Raw genomic sequence first — 19,751 nt, 5'->3', positions numbered from 1 at the left:
ATTGGCGCCCACTGCCAATGCTGCAGCCCAATTTGTCTCTGTCTTAGACACTGAAGAGAGACCTAATTATCAGAGAGAGGAATTTCATCAAAAGAACCAGAATAGACCGTGCGTATTCGGGATTCATGCTGAACCACTGACGTATATGCATATTGGTTCCTTTTTATTTATAGTATGTGCTAAGTTCTTAGGTTCTAATCAATAAAACTTAATCATCCTTTCATTAAAAAATAATCCTGTGGCTTTTTTTCCATAAGAAGATGAGTAGGAGTCCTTAGTCTCAACAAACCCTGTGTCCCAGGCCTCTCTACAGACGGTGGACGACGCAGAGTGACTTGGGCACAGTGCTGATGAGACCCCATGCCCATGTCACCCCCACTGACTCTCTAGATCACTGGGCAAAGCTGAGCACTCATGAGGCCCCAACACACGCTTTAATCTTAGTCCGAGGCATTCTTCAGTGCCTTCCGTATCATTCCTTCGACAAAGGTTTAATGAGTTCCTTCCCTGTGTGGGGTACCATGGCTGTGACCTCTCCACCGGGGGCCCATCCTCCCAAGCCACCCAGCACTGGCCATGAGGGCAGTCTACAAGGATGCCTCATCCAGAGATATACTTCCAGACCTGTGCCCCTCCCTCCGATGCCTGTTCTGAATCTTGTGCGAATACGGACCTAGAAGGAGACCCCCCACTCCCCGTTTTCTCACTCCTCTCTCTCTCTCTCACGCGTCGTGCTGATTCTCACGAGCGTGCTGCCGTGCCCACAGCCCCTCAATACATGTTTGCTGATTTGTTCTTTGAAGTGGCGAGAGCCAGACACAGTTCCTTTTACTAAGCCTGTGTGTTCATAATGCGCTCATGTCATAAACAGTGTGTGTTCATGCCCTTCTTGGCAGTGTGGGCAGACTGTCCACAGTGGGTCTCCCTTGTAATTCATGCCAAATCTAGACGAGACCTTGCTTTGGGGGAGTCATATGTATGCCATGGAACAAGCACACTGTTAAATTAGTACCACACGAAGGTGCACTGTGTTCCTGACAACACATCTGGATCCACAGGGAAAGAGTCCCCAGCCTGTAATTCAAGGATCACAACAGTATCATTTCCATCAACATCCCCTGAGACGTTTAATTGTCAAGCCTCAGGAGGCAGCCGGGTCAGGTGAGGCGCGTGGGGTTTCCTAACATTTCTTGCTTTTTTTTCTGAGACTAAGAATCCTAAACTGACTCTGTGATTAGTGCAATGACAAACGTGAAGAGAGAGGATGGTGAAACCACTAACAGTTGAAAGCAGAAAAAGCTCATGGAACCGGAGAGAGCCTTCCCTAGGTTTCTGGGAATACATGGCACAGCCTTAAATCTTAAGGCCACCGGGACCTGGGCTGGTAGCTATTCTGTGCTTCTACAAAATTCATCTAGTGAGACTCCAAAGAAAAACAAGAATTGGGCTATAGATGACGAGAGTTGTGTCTACTTAATTTTATTAAACTGTTTATTTTAAATTTTTAAATTTTTAAGTTGTAGTTGATTTATAATGCATAGATTCAGTTGTACACATATATATATTCTTTTTCATTATACGTTATTATAAGCTATTGAATATAGTTCCCTGTGCTATACAGTGGGACCTGATCGTTTATCTATTTTGTATACAGTAGTTTATATCTGCTAATCCCAAACTCCCAATTTATCCTTCCCTCCACCCCTTTACCCTTTGGTAACCATAAGCTTGTCTTCTATGTCTGTGAGTCTGTTTCTGTTTTGTAAATAAGTTCGCTTGTAGACACTTAATTTTAAATTTAATTTATTGTTACTATAAACAAAAGGTCATACCAGTTCTGAGAAATAACAGGATAGATGACAGAAATAATAGGTATGATTTTTTGGAAATGACCAGCATCACTCAGGATGCTGGAGTCCAATTCTGCATATAAATTTCCTCATCATCTTAAACATACAGGAGACTCAAGAGCTAATAATTTAAATCAAAACTTAATTGAATAACCTTAACCAAATAACCTCCAACGATGAACATTTTCGTTACACATGCAGAGAGAAAATGTTGACTTGAGAATAATATTGACCAACAGTGATGAGGGTGGTGAGGAGCCAGAGAGAGGAGTGAAAGGGAGGAGCTGTTCTGCAGCCCCAAGGAGAGGAGAGAAAAGAAGCCTCACCACTGGACCCAATCGGAGATCATTTACCCCCAAGTGTCCTCTAAGATCACGCTTGGGCCGGACGCCAGTTGCCTGCTGCAGGGAAATCAAGTGCACATTGAGAACCCAAAAGAAGAGGCCCAGAGTAAATATCTGGGAGGAGGAAGAAAGACATTTAGCTGAGCTGGCAAGATGGAGAGCAGAGTGTACGAATATACCTGAACTCTGCAGGCCGCTCTTGGCTACAGCCTTGGATGTTCTGCCAAGACAGGAAGATCCCCCAGCTCTCCTTTCTCCTTCTCTTGGCCCAAAGACTTGGACATTGATTGGAGTTTAAAAAACAGAGTGCCTGAGAGGGTTCTCAGTTTCCATATTCAGGAATATATATGTATATGTATATGTATTATAAATTTGTGATTTAAGAATGTATGCATTGCATATACACACACACACATCACATATGTATCTATTTCTGGCTCAGTTTATGGCTTAGATTAGCATTAAGGCAAAACCCACCAGGTGATGGATCAAATTATCATAGCTGATCAGCCCAAAACAGCCTGTCCTAGATCTTGCTCCAAAGCCCCTCAGAAACACTCTAACAAGCAAAAAATGCCACCCAAGCAAACACCAGAAGGATTCCTCAGTGTGAGGTCCAACTCCCCCAGATGTGACGGCCTCAAAATGCCTTCTTTTAACTAGATTGAATATGACACTAGATTAACTCGTGGCATATATATGTATAAATTTTTGTTTGTTAGTCCTGAGTCATGTAAGATTCAACACTTGCCGCTGAATGTAACCAGGGCACCATGGAGTAATGGTTGGTTGATTCTGGTTTTGATGGAAAGTTCAAGTTCTGGAGTATCTTGTACCAGAAAGCAAGGAATTGCTCAAAAACTGATGGGAACGTGTTAAAAGTACAGAGGAGGTGACTTGAAGAAGGTCAAAATGGCCAAAATTTGATAAAATTTGAGTACTCAAAAAATAATACTACTGATGAATTATAATAACATATGAGGAAACGGGGGCTCAGAGAGGTTAAGTAAAATGCTGACTTTAACAGTAAGTAGATGAGAACCACCCACATGACTCCTGATCTCTCCTTTACACTGACTCCATGGTTAGTCCTGGGGACCCTGACCCTGTATAGAAAATCAAGTGACATAGCTTTTTATATATATTTGTATATAAGCATTCCTAAAATACACACAAATTTGTTAGAAGTGGGGAAGAAAGCCACATAATTTAATGAAATCGTATTCTGGATACTTTTAATCTGGTTGTCATCAATTACAAAAGAAATTCTCAAGTTATTTAAAACTATCTGTTATTCAGTGTGACCACTTTAATTATGTGAATTCAATATTCTGGTCAACAGAGTTACCATACATACCATGGGTTGCCAGTTTCGAAACAATAAAGATCGTTTTGAAGTTGCTTGTGGAGAAGTCTACCAAATGTACTAAGTCCTTTATCACAGAAGCAATATAAGTAACAAGACCATCATTTACTGTTATGTCCTTTTATCTTTTCAAAAATGCTTCAGCAATGATTATCCTTTCCCCGTCAGCTCAGGAATGTCATTATTAACATGGATGGGGACAGGTGTTGGGGCTACAGGGCTGGAGCGCTCTCAGACCTGGTTGTGGTACCTCTCAAGATTTTCTCTGGCAAATACACTGCTTGACATGTGCCTTGTTGGCATAAATGTGGAGGGGAGAGCGTGTGTCTCTGGTTCTGCTGGTGAGGAGAGAATTTCATTCCCTTGAGTCCCTGCCCTGCCTACAGCCTGGATTGAAGGATCTTTGCTTGATCGACCCCGATGACAAAGGCTGAGGGCACTGTGACTGGACTTCTAGCTCTGTTGATGTTCTGGAAAGCTAACCATGGGTTCCTACTAGCTCGGCTGGAGCCTCATGCGCTTGGACTCCATTTGTGATGGGCCCCTCATTGAACATGAAAGCTGGTTTCCTTTTTCCTGCCAGGAAACCTGGCTCCCTCATTCGCCGTATTTTCCAGATCTGTTGGACTCGGCTCAAGAACGCCTCAGCAGAGTCTGTCTCTAGGGAAAAGCAGCCCTGGGGAAGGGCAGTTAAAGGCAGTGTTTGTCTCTGATTCTTCTCGGCAGCTGCATGCAGGTGAAGACATGGAGGAGGCCAAGGTCCACGGTTTACACATCACCTGATTGTGCAACTTAGCAACTTTCCACAAGTGCTTGCATCTCTTACAGGAGCACTGGAGGAAACTCCCTTGTGGCAACAGCTGGGGGAGGGAAATATGGGCCATGTACCTACATAATGAGGCAAATGTCCTACTTGCTAAGTCTGGAAAGTCTGCTAAGTTTGGGCGGCAAGAATGGTGGTGTGCATTTTTCTGTTTGTCTCTTTGGCTCCATTTTCCCCCTGCTGTCATCCCTAGACAGGATTGTCCTGGAATGACAGGCCATGGCTGAAGCCCAGTGAGTCAAAGAGCGTTCGACCGAAGGTAACGAACACCACCTTCAGCAGACAGCGCCTTTGACCTCCTCCACCTTTGTGTAGCCTGGAAATTCACATTTAGTTCAGAAATCCCAGGGAAACAAAACGAAGAGGGAGCATAGTGTGGTCTGTTCTTGACTGTTCACTAAGAGTTAGATAGGGGTTAGCGTGGGAAATATTGCCAAGATGGCTTATTAATGGAGTGGGTTTTGACATCTTTTCATTGTTGTTTACCAGATTCTAAGTAACAGAGCCTTGAACACCACTCAAATTTTAATTTTAATTTAGAAAAGGTATTTTAAAAAAAAATCCAACACCTCCAAATATACGAGTCATGTATCCTGGGCCAACATAAACATTAGTTGTACGAGTGACGCGTTCTCCAGCAGGAAATGTAAAGCCAAAGATATCAATGAACTTTACAGCACTTCTTGAGTTGGTCCCTCATAATTGACTTGATCCTGGTTATCCAGTCCCTAAAATATCAGATACTGTTTTTTCATCGAAACATAAGTTTAAGAATATTAAATCCATGTAGCAACTCTCACATTCCTTCACTGAAAATAATTAAGAGCTAAAGAAGGAATATGATTATTTCTGGGAAGGGTAGCCTTTTTTCTCTTTGTAAGCTGGTTTTTGATTATGACCTTCAACACCCCAAGGTATATTGTTCAGCCCCCAAGTGAAATTGTTGAAAGATCCATTGGCATTTGGTGAACACACACAATAAAACAATAAAACTTTTCCAAGGGGAAAGTCCCCATGCGCTTGGTGCTATTGGGAAGTACAGGGGATCCTAGGGCAGTTTTCACATATCTCTGCTCTTGGTCCAGAACTCTGCAACCAAGACATTCAGAAGCTTAACACCAGCTTCCGGTAATCCTCCTCCTTCGTTCTACCCATCCAAGTGCTGTTGACCTTCGCTACTGTTTCACAAATTCTCTCTTTTCTTTTCATGTTCTCTGCCACTGTTCTGGTCCAGGTCTGTATCACTTCTATCCTGGACAGTGATGATGGTCTCCTGACTCCTGTCCCCTCTTCCAGGGTGGCAGCCATTACTACTGCTCACCAGTATCATGCTTCCTTGTACTTGATATCTCCTTGACATAATATGTGGACTCTTACCTTTGCTTGGCCACTGAAATCTGAGTGACATGAAGACTGTCTCCTGCTCTCTCTCTCTCTCCTGTGATGGAGTTAGATCATTCCAGAGAATGAAGCCTGTGCCAGCAGGGTCTCTGATGAGGATACAGTGGAGCAGAGCTCCTGCCAATCCCATGTGGACGTGCATAGGGATAAGAAATAAACTGTGCAAACTGTGCTTGTTGAAGCCACTGAGATTTGAGTTTTATTTGTTTGTTCTGTTACTTAGCTTAACCTGACTAATACATTCCGTCTCTTCCTCCTCTGATTCCCTTTGTACACTCTTGCCGGGGTTGTCTCTTTAAACCATAGGCCAGCTTATATCTTAATCAGAAGCAGTTCACCACTGTCCACAAATATAAAACCCCCATTTCTGGCTTTTAGGAAGCCATCAGTTCTGTCTTCAATCTCCTTTTCCATCTTTATTACTACATCTTAGGTTTTCAGCCCAATGGGAGGACTCACTGCGACCTTCAGATGCTCATGTCTTGACTTGGGATGTTACTTTCTTCTGGGAAGCCTTTGCCCCGATTACCTCATATTGAAATTCCACCATACTTTAAGCACAGCATCCTTTAAGCATCCTTCAAATGGCAGGACTTTCCGAGTCCCAGAAGTGGATAAATACTCCCTTTCTTCTGGGATCCCTTAGCAAATTGTACCTCATCCCGAGTATTTATCATTTTCTATTGCATAAGACAGTTATTTATGTCTGTATCTCACCTCTCCTATTAGACTATAAGCCATGTAAAGGCATATGCCAGTGTTGTTTATTTTTACAGTTTCCTGCAATACCAAGTTGTGCAGTTGCTCAATAAATAATTTAAAAATTGAACAATAATCTTCAGGGGAGGACTGTGGAGTTTTATTTTAAATACCCAATGATCATAGTTTAGTAAGTGACTAGAAATGCCACCTGTAGAGCAGACACGCATTTTCCCGGTGAGCCTCCTTCTTTGGTGGGAGATTCTGCAAGACCACCTCTGGGTGAGGCATCAAAGAGAGCCTGGTTCCCAGGAAGGCTTAATTAGACTTTAAGCTCATGGTGATCTCTACCCAGCAAATAAAGCTAAAAACTAGAAGAAATCCTAAGGCAATAAATGAGAAACATATTGAAAGAAACAAAAAGTATCTTTGAAAAAAGAATGGGTCATTTGTGCGTTTGGAGGGATCTGCTGTATTGAAAAAAAAAATCTCAAAGTAAGATCGTACTGGCCATTGAAGCCTTGTAGTCACTTCTTGGGATGAAGAAAAGGAGACAAGAAGAGACCAAGTAGAAGCAGCTGTCTTGGAGTAACTGGTGTTACTGAAAGGGAACAGCTCGAATGATCAGCTGGGGGAATTCTTTAGTCTAATGGCACCAGGCAAGGACGTACACATCAAAAGCCAGTCTAGAGGGTTACAGCTGGAAAAGGGGATGCTTGTGAGGAGACAGTTGTAACTTTGGTGCTGTTGAGATAGAGTCTTTGAAGTTATGGCTTTAACAGGGACAGTCCTTCCCCAACTAGACGATCAAGCCCCAGCTCAAGATCCAAGAGGAGCAGGCAGCTGTGGAGTAAAAAGGAGGCACTGGGATGGTACAGAGAGGCAGAGAAACTGGAGGGTCTCACCTGGATTGGAAGTTGTGCCTATCTGAATCTACCTTGAGTTTAATTATTTTTACCATCTGGCCCAAACAAACCCTACAAAACCGAGGAGCCCACAGGCCATGCCAACCCAGCTCATGGGTTTTTTGATATTAGTTCAAATGAAAAAGTACTGTACAACTATAGAAATTACCAAATTTTTATGAATTTGCAAAGTACTAGTTTCTGATTACAATTTTGTTTTCCTAAGACATTAATAAACAGCCAGATTCTGTTCCTCCTGAATTTAAGAAAGAGGTAGATTTTTTTTACCCGACCCTGCCCTCATCATACCATGGCAGGTGTGTGGATAGTGGATATGAGGACACACCTAGATTTTAGATGTTGTGAAAGCAGGTATAGTGCACAAGCTCAAGTGCCTAGAAATGGAGAAGTCACAGAGGATGTGGATAATGGTGGGTCAGCAGCTTCTCCTGTAGTCTCTGCCCTTATACATTCTTCTCATTTCTTAGAGCTGCTCATTCTCTCATTTCTCAGGGGAAAAATGGGTGCATTTGTTTTGCAAACAGAATATTGAAATCTTGAAATAATACACTGAGTTATCTCTGAGCATTTAAAAATTCTGACCTTTCTTTGGTCCTCTCTATAAACTTTGGAAGCAGGAAGAGGGAGAAATGAAGACACAGCAAGTTACCTGTGAGTAACTATTATATTCTCAATAGAACCACTGAGATTGTAAATGATTTTTGCCTCAGTGGTTATGTTGGGGATCAAGCTGGATTTAGGGCTTAAAAGGCATTAGAGACATGAACGTAGAACATGACAGACCGAGTCTAATGAATTCACAGAGACTGAAAGGCCAGACAAAACATCAGGCTTGAACTCTTTAGAGTCAACAACCAGGAGGGAAACTAACCACAAAAGTGCGGTGACTTCAACAAAGCAGGATGGTAGGAGAAAAAGAGGATGGGCTTTGAAGTCACCTTGATCTGGTCCTGGATTCCAGATCTTCCACCAACCCTGGGCAAGTGGCTTAATGTGTATTATCCTTCACAAGGAACTTTAACCACGAAGACACAAAAGAAGGTCAGAAACTGATCCCTCTTTATTCAGACCTCCACTAACATTTTGAGTTCTCCCTCTATACTAGGTGCTTGAAAAATAATGGTGAAAAAACCAGAAGGACAGCTTAAAGGAACTCCTAATCTGTAGAGTGATAATGACAGTGCAGGGAAATAAGTGCCAAGAAAGATATGCACAAAATACACGGAGCCACCCTGGGAGAGAGGTTGACGGTAGACACTTTTGAACCTCTTGGAGGATGTCATGATAGAACAAAGTCATGGTTTGTTGGCCACAGTTGTCTTAGTCCCTTCAGGCTGCTATAACGAACTACCATAGACTGGGTAACTTAAACCACAAACATTTATTTCTCACTGCTCTGGAGGCTGGGAAGCCCACGATGAAGATTCGATGTCTGGTGAGAGCACATTACCTGATTCATAGACTGCATTCTTGTCACTGTGTCCTCACTTGGTGGAAGGGAGTGCCAGAGCTCTCTGGGGTCTCTTTTATAAGGACACTAACCCCATTCAAAAGGCTCCACCCTCATGACATAATCACTTCCCCAAATCCTCACCTCCTAATACCATTACATTGAAGGTTAAGATCTCAACATACGAATTGAGGGTGGGGGGTGGGGGACACAAACATTCAGTCCGTTACAAAGCTGTTTTCCTTGACAACGCTGGAGCTGTGCTGAGCTGCAAGATGGCAGATGGCGTGGAGCCCACAGCTGTTTCCTGGAATCCCCAAGCATAAGAGCTGTTGATGACTTGGATAGCCAGCTCCATTATTCACTCATTTAAACATGAGGAAGCAGAGGAAAGGGGGAGAAAAGTGACTTGCTCAAGCAAGTTGCCCAGCTGTTGTTCATATCAGAACTAAACTCAGATCTTCTGCCCCAAATAGTGCCCTTTCCACCTCATCATACTGCCTCCTACTGACAAATAGTACTACTTAGACACCAGAAAGACACCTCAAAAGATGGTAGGAACCAAGAAATTCCATAAGTATTTTTAAGGATGGCCTGTAACAGTTTCCATGGGTAGCAAGACTCTAGTCTAAAGCAATGCTGCCCAAAAGGAATTTCTGCAATGATGGAGATGTTCTATAGTAGCACTGTGTAATACGCTGTCCACTAGCCCCGTGTGGTCACCAGCACTTGGCTCGTGTGACCGAGGAAACGAATTTTAAATTTGATTTCATTTTAATTAATTAACACCTTGATTTCATGAGCTGCATGTTGCTTGCGGCTACCATATTGGACGGTGCAAGTCTCAAGCATTGCCTATGCCTTGAATGATGTCACTGGGTGTGTGGTTGTCCTTTCCTAGCTGTCATGTCTTTGTACCTTTGAAAGCTCACTCCACTCAGTCCCTGAGCCCCAATAATGTATAAAGAACCCCATGGTTACTGGTAGGTAGGGTCAGGAATTAGTCTACTGTAATAAGTCCATTTCACCTAGATTGTATTTCTAGACGAGTGCTTGTCATATTCTAGCATAGTCATAAGGATAATTATAATTTTTTAGCACATTCTATACATTTTTCACTCATCCTAAGTGCTCTACAGGTATTACATCAATTAATCTCCCCAACAACCCAGTGAGTATGTTCCAATACTATGAACAAGTAGCCGGAAGGCAGATCCGCCCTCTTCCACAATCCGAGCTCTTTTCACTGTTCCACACTAAGAACTGAGGGGCGGTTTGTAATCCCCTGTAGCCTGAGCAGGGGTGATTTTTTAAATTCACTCATTCAAGAATATTTATGACTGCCTGTAAAGTGCCTGGCACTGTGCCAGGTAAACGAATCAAACAGAATTGTCCCAGCCGACACCAAACTTGCTTTCAAGTCATGAAATGCTGGTTTTCTGAGGAAGAAATCTGGTAAGTTCTGCTAAATCGCTAAGAATTCGGTGTTTCTGTGCTGCAGACAGCATTGATACTGGAGGCCATTTCTTTGATGTTTGAAATGTGTGGTAATACTCTCTCACGGCTAGGAATTGATTTTTTTTTTTTTTTTTGCCATTAAGCTATTATGTTTCATTCACTCAAGAGTTAAACTCCTCGGATGCCATCATAAACTCCACATATAAGCCAGTTTCACGAAAGGTCACCACAGAAATTTCCCAAATTAGGACTGAACCAGTTGACCATGGTGCTATGATAATTTCACCAGGTTATAAATTGTGTTTGTAAAATTTATAATTTTTAAGACTTATTTATTCATTTTGGTTAATGGAAGTACTGGGGATTGAACCCAGGACCTCGTGCATGCTGGGTATACACTCTACCATTGAGCTATCCCCACCCCACTGTAAAATTTAAGTACATGAAGAAAATGACTTGTGGGTATTGTTTAAGAATCCAAAACTGTTCCTGAATAATTAAATCATATAAAATAGGACCAGTAAGAGTCTAAATTATATTACATTTAATCCAATAAATCATAAATTTTAAGACTTACCATGCCTTTCTGTACCAGAAAAAAGACGTTGCCGATTAAATTATGACATGTGCATTATCACATTGACAATTCTGCAAATGACAGAAAATGGAGAGACACCTGCAAAACTCACCACGGGCCTTAGAGAGACACTAGCTCATTTCCACCTGACACATTTTATCTCACGCTTTCTCATAAATCTTGATTTGCATACAGTACGTCAGCCCAGCTTCATTCTTTTTTTAAATTGAAGTATAGTTGATTTACAATGCTGTGTTAGTTTCTGGTGTGCAGCATAGTGATTGAGTTAAACACACACACACACACACACACATATATATATAAAGCTATATTTTATATTATATATATTCCTTTTCAGACTCTTTTTCATTATAGGTTATTACAAGCTATTGAATATTTTTCCCTGTGCTATACAGTAAGACCTTGTTTTTCTATTTTATATATAGTAGTTAGTATGTGCAAATCCCAAACACCTAATTTATCCCTCCCCCATCTTTCCCATTTGGTAACCATGTTTGTTTTCTATTTCTTTGAATGTTTCTGTTTTGTAATAAGTTCATTTGTGTCATTTTTTAAGACTCCACATATAAGTGATATCATATGATATTTGTCTTTCTCTAACTTACTTCACTTAGTATGACCATCTCTAGATACATCCATGTTGCTGCGACTGGCATTACTTCATTCTTTCTTATGGTTAAGTACCCACCTTTATTATTTTTGTTTTATTTTAGTGGAGGTACTGGGGGTTGACCAGGACCTCAGGCATGCTAAGTATATGCTCTCCTACCTGAGCTACGCCCACCCCGTGCCCCCACCTTCACTCCTGATTGCAAGTTCACTTCTGCCATCAAAGGCTTCTTTATTTACTCAAATCACAGTGTTCCCCTTTTCCCCTCAAGTCTGCCTACTTCTATCTGTTATTCTCTGACACACACGAATGCAGTCTTCTCCTTCACATCTTAGCTGTTAGTTATCCATCGCTGCATAACATATTACCCCAGAATTTAACAGCTTAAAGCAATAAACATTTATTATCTTACATAGTTTCTAAGGGTCAAGACTCCGGGAGCAGCTTAGCTGGGTGGTTCTAGTTAATAAGCTGTCAGCCGGGCTGTAAGCCTTTCAAGACTTGACTGAAGCTGGAGAATCCGCTTCCAAGCTCACTCATGTGATGGCTGGCCGGCTCTAGTTCCTCTCTCAGTCTTGGCCAGAGAGCTTAGTTAGTTCCTCATCACCACCCACCTCCACAGTCTCCTCTGAACGTCCTCACGACGGGCTCTTCCCCCCAGAGTCCCTGACCTGAGAGAGCACAGATGAGACAGCAACCAAGACAGAAGGCACATCCCTCTATAACCTACCTTGGAAGTGCCACAGTGAAACTTCTGCTGCTTGCTGTTGGTTACACAGACCAACCCTGGCACAAGACGGCAGAGGCGACCCTCCTGAATACCAGGAGGAGGGGCTCTTTGGGCGCCATCTTGGAGGCTGGCGACCACACCCACACAGAAATATTTCCTGTCTTCTGAGCACAGAGCAGGAGACAGAATACTTATGGCCCCCAGAGTCTGAGAACACTACTCACTCCACCATATAGTCCCATCTAGAGGATCCAAAACTCTTTATTTTTCCATCAGCCAAGGGAGATAACTGCAACAAGGCTAGGAGAACGGTGGTACTCTGTTCATCTCTTTGTGGTCAGACTGCCTGGATTCAAGTCTTGCCTCCTTCACAATCAGCTGTGTGATTGCAGGCAAGTGACTCAACCTTTCTGAACCTCAGTTTTATTGGATGTAAATGGAGCTGAGATAGCACGTGTGCCGTAAGTGTACTGTACGGCGTCAATGCTGTAATACATGAAAAATGAGGAGTGCAATTCTGAGGGCTCCTTACATCGTGGCTCTTATGGCCATTGCTGGAATAGATCCCATGTCAGGAGTCAGGAAGGAGGACGGATTATAGGCAGTGGTAACACACTGACACATCAAGGATTCCTCCTTGAGCGTTCTGTGCTCAGCGTAGCTGTGAACTTTCTGAGGTCACTGTTCTTCCAAGCAAAGGTCCTTATCCTCTTCTTCTCTGTCCTCTCATGAACACAATGCCATCAATTCCTGTGCATTTTACAGGCCGACTGAGAAGTCCTGCCCAGCTGCAGCCTGACCTGTGTGTGTGTGTTTGGTGAGGACGATCTGTCCCAATACAGAAAACCTTAATGCAGGCCCTTCAACTCAATGGAATTAACTTTAAAAGAAAACAAATTAAAAACCAGTGAAGTTAATGGAAAAAAGTAAAGTAGAACTCCTTTATTAAATCCATTATTTTTAAATCTCCCTCTGCTGAGTTTGGGACAGTCACCTCTGCCAGATTTCAACTAGGTCAGCCCAGATGTTTTTGTGTGTATCATACTCGTTAGTAAAACTACCCACACGCCGTTGTTCAGAGGCCCTTGCCAAGTAGAGTGGGTGCCGCTGGATTCAGCTCCTTGTCGTCAGCATCTGCGGGGACTAGTTATTTGGATCAGTGGCTCAGACACCAGACAGCACTAAATACTCGGACATTTCCTCATTCATATTTGCAAATGTAGAATTAGAAAGTGAGATCATCATGAACATAAAGGGTCATCAGACTCCAGGCTTCGCATTAGAAAACAAACCAAGGCTAATTCTAAAGGCACCGAAAGAACAGTGGTCACGAATCATCCCGTTCTCCCTCCCGTTGGTTATGTTCACCGGGCCCCAAGTGATGGTTTTCTCAGAAGACCGCCCGAGAAAGGCGTTGCCTGTGGGTAGAGCAGGCCGCCACGTCACCCCTTGAGCTGGGTCAACATTTCAAGGCCAGCGGTCACAGCCACTCCTTGGCAAGTTGTTGGAACAAAGAACCCAGAGCTTCTGTTACGTCTGATGCTTATACATCAAGGCCGTTCCCGCTTGCAAGAATCCTGAGGTTGCTTCACTTGTTTGTCTCCCAACATCTGACAGCCTCCTGCAGGAAGCAGTGGCTATTTCTCAGAAACGGAAGTGTGGGACAGGTGGCCCAGACAATTAACGGCCTGAAGATTCAGCAGTCAGGCCAGAGGAGCTCCGATAATAAACAGGATTCTTTTCCAACCGGTTGTCGGCATGACTTACCCTTCTCCCCACCCGAGGCCCTGCTGCCTGACAGGGAGAATCTCATACTGATGGTGGAAAACTGCCAAAGCCAGCAAATTTCTCCAAGCAAATAACAATTCCAATAAAGGTTGTTCAAGTTTGCAATAATAGTAATAATGAAAATGATCATATTGTATACACCTCAAGCGCTTCTCACCCCCTGCTCTCCTGTTTAATATGCAAGGCTTATGCACAGTGTGTACTGAGTACATAAAACAATTCAATGAAATATTGTCCTTTGATTAATTTCCAAAATTTATTCATCTTGCCTGTTTAAAAAATGTTCATCCTAGATATGACATGAGCCTTCTAACTTTGCCCCTTTGCATTTTTAGCATCAAGGCTGTTATCTAATAACACCTCACAGGTGGCTGAGAAGCGGGGGCATCTTCCTGAGAGCGCGTCACTTCCTGCTCTGAAAGTTAAAGCAGAAAGAACTTGAGGGACAGGAACAAACAAAACATTTGGCATCGAAGATGAGGCCTGATGTCTATTGTCTCCACCCACGTTCTCTGAGGCCAGAAGCTCACGAACCAGCACACTCTAGCCTGGCTTTATTCATGTTTAGAAATGAAACACGAGACATACCAAGTTCCGCAGAGCTGGAGAGTCCTGCAGGCACGGCGGCTCATGAGCGCAGCAGACGGAGTGGATCTGATTCGGGTTCTGGCCTCTCAATGTGCCACGTTCTCCTCCTTTGGCCTCCCCTCCCTTGATGGGGCTCCACTTAGGGTATCAGAGCCAGAGCTGCAAGGCTCCCCAGACTCTGCAAAGAGGAAGGCCAGTTTTGTCCAAGGTGGAGCTGTTGTTTTATTAAGGATCCACGAGAAAACGTAACTCGCTTCCCAGGCAGACTGGGAGGGGCCGCAGTGGGCGGCACTCGGCCACAACCGGCTCTTGCAGGATGTTTGAGGACAAGAGGACGGGGGGTGGAGGGGAAGAGGGGGACAGGGCCCACGAGAAGGAGGAGAGAAGGAATATTAAGGAGGACATTCAGTTCAGCAAGCATTCACTGAGCTGGGTGCTGGAGATCACGGCCTGTAAGTTTCCCATCACAAGAGGAGGTGCAAACAGAACACGGCAATATTCTGTGCTAGGAAATAGTGTAGAGGCAGGCTAGGGAATGCTGGGGGGCAGCATGGGGTCCCTGAGCTCACCACAGGGGGTTTTAAAGAAGGGTTCCTGAACAATGGAAGGCTAAGCTGAGAGCCAGAGTGTACAGATGGAAGAGTGGTCCAGAAAAAGTGCCAGCATCCACGAGGACAGGGAAAGGCAGAGCATGTGCCGGGAATTCCTAACCCTTCGGTATCACAGGGAGTGATGGAAAAGGAGCGTGCAGAGGTAGACAGGGCCAGGTACCTCGGGGCACTGCATCCCATGCTGGAAAGCTAAACATTATTCTGCTGGTAGTGTGGGAGCCACTGAAGGTTTTTATCAGGGGACAAACGGGGTCTGATCGGTTTTGGGTAAATCATTTCACTAGCAGTAGATATTGAAGGGGCAAGACTAGAGGTAGACGGGCCAGCTTGCAGGCGATCGGAACCGTTCAGGAAAGAATGCTGCTACTCAGCCGTGAAAGAGAATGAAATAATGCCACCTGCAGCAACATGGATGGACCTAAAGATGATCATACTAAGTGAAGCAAGTCAGGCAGAGGAAGACAAATATCACATAATATCACTTATATGTGGAATCTAAAAACAATGACACAAATGAACTTATTTACAAAATAGAAACAAACTCACATGCATAGAAAACAAACATATGGTTATGGGTAAAGGGGAAAAGGGGTGGGGGGAGGGATAAATTAGGAGTTTGGGAATGGTATCTACTATTATATATAGTAGATACAAACTACTATATATAAAATAGATGAACAACAAGGTCCTACTATATGGCACAGGGAACTATATTCAATAGCTTGTAATAATCTATAATGAAAAAGAGTATAAAAAACAATATATACATATAAAACACTGAATCACCATGCTGCACACCAGAAACTAACACACTATTGTAAACCAACTATACTTCAATAAATATATAAATAAAAATTTAAAGTACATGCATTATTAAAGAAAAAGAAAGAAAAGAAGGAAAAAAGAAAGAATGGCAAAAGCACAAATTAGGACAGAGGTGGCAGGGAGGAGAGTAACTAAATAGACAAAAATCAGTGGAACCTGATTAGTTATTTGCTGGTTGGAAGAAAAGGGAAAAGAAGAATGAGGCTCCTGGAACCGTGGTTCTCAAAGTGTGGCAGCCGGGCCAGTGGCGTCAGCATCTCCTAGGAGCTTGTTAGAACTGTAGACCTGCATCACTGCATCACTAACCTTGAGGCTGGAGCCCCCGGAGTCTGTGTGTTAACAAATCCTGCAGGTGATTCTGATGCAAGCTCAAGTGTGAGAGCCTCCCATCCAGAATAATGTCCGGGGTTTTTGCCTGGGATTCTTGGGTAAAAGAAGTTGCCGCAGGCTGAGATAGGCAAGACTCTAAGAGGAGTAGAGTGATGGGTTTTGTCTGAGCAGGAAGACAGGAAGTTAAAGGAAGGAAAGAGAAGTTGGGTGACATGCAGCAAAGAGAAACAGAAAAGGAATTAGAGAAAAAGACAGGAAGAGAGGAAGGGAAGAGGGAGGTGACTTCAGATCCTGCTTGAGATTAGCCGTTGGCAGAGGGACAATTTTGAAAGCTGATTTGCTGCTCCTGGGGTAGCAGTGGACCGGAGAATACAGCCTGAATAGTGGGGTAGCAATTTTTTTCTGAATCGTTAAAAACATCTGGGTTTCCCACACTATTGATGGGAACATATTCTGCTTTTTATACTAATGCACAGTAACCACAGTTTGGCGGGATTTGATTGAGGTCTTCCTTCTCTTGTTTGGCTGAAGAGATGGAAAGAGTTTGCAGGAACACAGGACCCAGATCCCTGAGTACATGGGCCTGGGTCTTTCTTGTGTCGTGAGTGTGATTAACACCACGTTCGGGCAGCTGTGTAAATCATGGCAAGACTTGGCCAACAGTCAGGAAAGCCCTTCTAATGGGGACAAGATCTCTAGCAATTGGCCCCTGAAGTTGTCTGTCACTGTGCCAGAATCAGAGCTCAAAGTGCAGCCCAGTGTGACCCTAGTGAACGTTTTTATTGACCTGGGGAAGATGGCGGACATGACAGAGGACAATGGGCAGGGAGAGAAAGGGTGGTTCTCCTGCTCTGTGGAGTGCTCTGGAGTGGGGTCAGAGCTGGATAAAGTGACCAAGGAGAGACAAGAGCCAAAGCATGGGGGGGTGGTCAAAGAAGAAAGTTCTACCTGGATCCAACATAACTTCCTTTGAAATGGAGTTCCTTGCTCAGGACATTCAAGTCTGAGAATAGAAACTTTCAAGCACCAACGAGTCCACTAACTCAGTCATGACAGATGTAGGGGAGCTTTTTCTTAATATGGTCTCTGAAGATAAAAGCAGCTCAGGAGAGACATATTTGAAGTGAAATCCATCATCAGTTAACTGTGCCCTTTGTCCGGTGTTTTAGCAGCGAGAATGGCTTGTGCTGATGGATCCACATGTTCGGTGCCAACATTGCCAAGACCTTGGTTTTGCAACACCGTGTTCCAACCAACTGTTCCCTTCCCTGCTCCAATTCACTCTACATAGCACTGCCAGATTGCTTTTCAAAAAGTAGGTCCCCTGTCACTCTTCTGCTCAAAAACCTGCAAGAGCTCCCTCTTGCCTGAACAAGTGAATACAAATTTTTCAACACGGCCAAAATACCTGAAATTCCCATTGTTAATGCCTGTCTTGCCTCCAAAAGCCACAGTCGTAATGGAAGTATTATGACACTGAGAGGAGAGTATATTCACTTGTTAGCACCACTGATGGAAAATTCAACAGTGGGTGCATTTAACAGATGGAAAGAAAGCAGGCTCCTGGTAGACCCAGAAAGAGCACTTTCAAATTAGGCTTCCTTCATACATTTAGGCAATTTTTATAACGGAAGTTTCAGATGGTACATATTAGTGGAAGGAGAGGAAGGGTGATGGTCTAGACAAGAGTGTGGTGCGCTGCTGGGGTTGAGGAGAGCTGATGTGTATGGTACCAGCCTACCCTAAAGGGATATGTGGACTCTCTACCCAGGATGGGGAGGGATGGAGAAACAACAGTGGGGGCCTGGAATCTTCTGCAGTAAACTACGTACAGCTCCTTGGAGAAACAAGGTCAAGTTCAGAGTTTCCCATTACAGAAGTGTCTCTGTGGGGAGATGAGGGGAGTCTGCCTCGCTCAGCTCCACACATCCCCGCAAGTCAGCTGTCTGCCGTGGGCTCCCCTTCGCCTTCATAAACCGGCTTCCAGGCTCTATGTTTTTAAACAATAAGTGTGATAGTGCCAAGAAGTTGCCAAGCATTCTCTTGGGCCAAGGCAAACCATGGGTGCACGTGTCTTCTCCGGAGGAGGAGGGAGAAGCTAGCTCTCTAAGAAGGCAGCACCGGATGTTCCAACGCCCCATTCCCGGGAGGGAGCCCAGCGATCTTGGCGGAGTCCTGCAACCTGCCTTTGCTCCGGTCTCCTCACCTGTCAATGCCGATGACTTAATAATAGTGCCCACCTCACGAGACTGTTGTGAAGAGTAAATGAAGTAATATATGTGAAATGCTTCGAGCAGGGCCTTATCCTCACAATGCCTCTGTGAGTGCTGCTTCTGCTGCTGCGCTGGAGTCACATTTTCCGGGTTCAGACCCCGGCGTCACCGCACTGACCTTGGGCAATCCCTTCACCTGCTCTCTGCGTCTCCGAGTCTTCATCTGTAAAATGGAGAGAACCACACTTTTCTCCTAGGACTGCAGTGAAGTCGGTGCACTTTGAGCAGTGCTGCCCTGATATATATTAACTCTTAAATAGTAGCTATTATTTTAAAGGGCTCAGTCCTCATCCTCTCCCCACTGCCTTTCTCAGCCACCCTACCCTGCATCCACATAGTTTCTTAAACTTGGTACTTGACGCTTTAGAAGGGGTCAGGACTCCCGAAGTCTTCCTTCCCGCAAGTCCGTTCTGTTTCACTTCTGGGTCAGCAGGCCATAGACTGAAGGTGGTTGTACACCCGGGTGCTTGGGTCCTTCCCTAGAGACTTCAATTCGAGTCAGCGGCAGGGGGGCCCAAGCATTGGTAATCTTTTCAAAGCTCCCCACCTCATCCTACTGTGCAGTCAGGATAGACCCACTGGTCTGGATTGATCGGAATCAAAAGAACGGAAGGAAGAAAGGAGACACCCTGGACCCCTCAATAAATGCACCAGCGCCTCTTCCAGAGGAAGGCGTCATGGAGCCCTGGTAAATACTCCAGGTTGGCTTTGGAAGAAATCTGTGCTTCTGGAATCCTTAAATCGGCTTGAAATACTCTTGGCTTCAGCTCAGGTGCCTGTGGAGACACTTACAGTGGAGCCCTGCTCGGGGGTTCCGGGTGGGTGGGCAGCCGACGCCCCTCGGGGGGCATTTGGCCTTGAATTTTCAGCTACACAGTTTGAGAAATAGCTTGCTCTACAAAAGGAGAAATAATTCATCTCAGAGAGCTCCTGCTGCTGGGCTGGAAACACTTAGCGTTTCTTTCTATATCCAGAGGCAGCTTTCACAGTCATTGCAAAAGGTTCTTCGGCTCAGGCTAAGGCTTTTGGACCTTATTCGGTAAACTGGAAAATCTGTGAAGATGTGGGGCAGGAAAGCAAT

The sequence above is a fragment of the Camelus ferus genome, chromosome 34 (genome assembly GCF_009834535.1).
Source record: "Camelus ferus isolate YT-003-E chromosome 34, BCGSAC_Cfer_1.0, whole genome shotgun sequence".
Lineage (NCBI taxonomy): Eukaryota > Metazoa > Chordata > Mammalia > Artiodactyla > Camelidae > Camelus > Camelus ferus.
The sequence above is the reverse complement of the archived record's forward strand: the minus strand, read 5'-3'. Positions refer to the sequence as shown.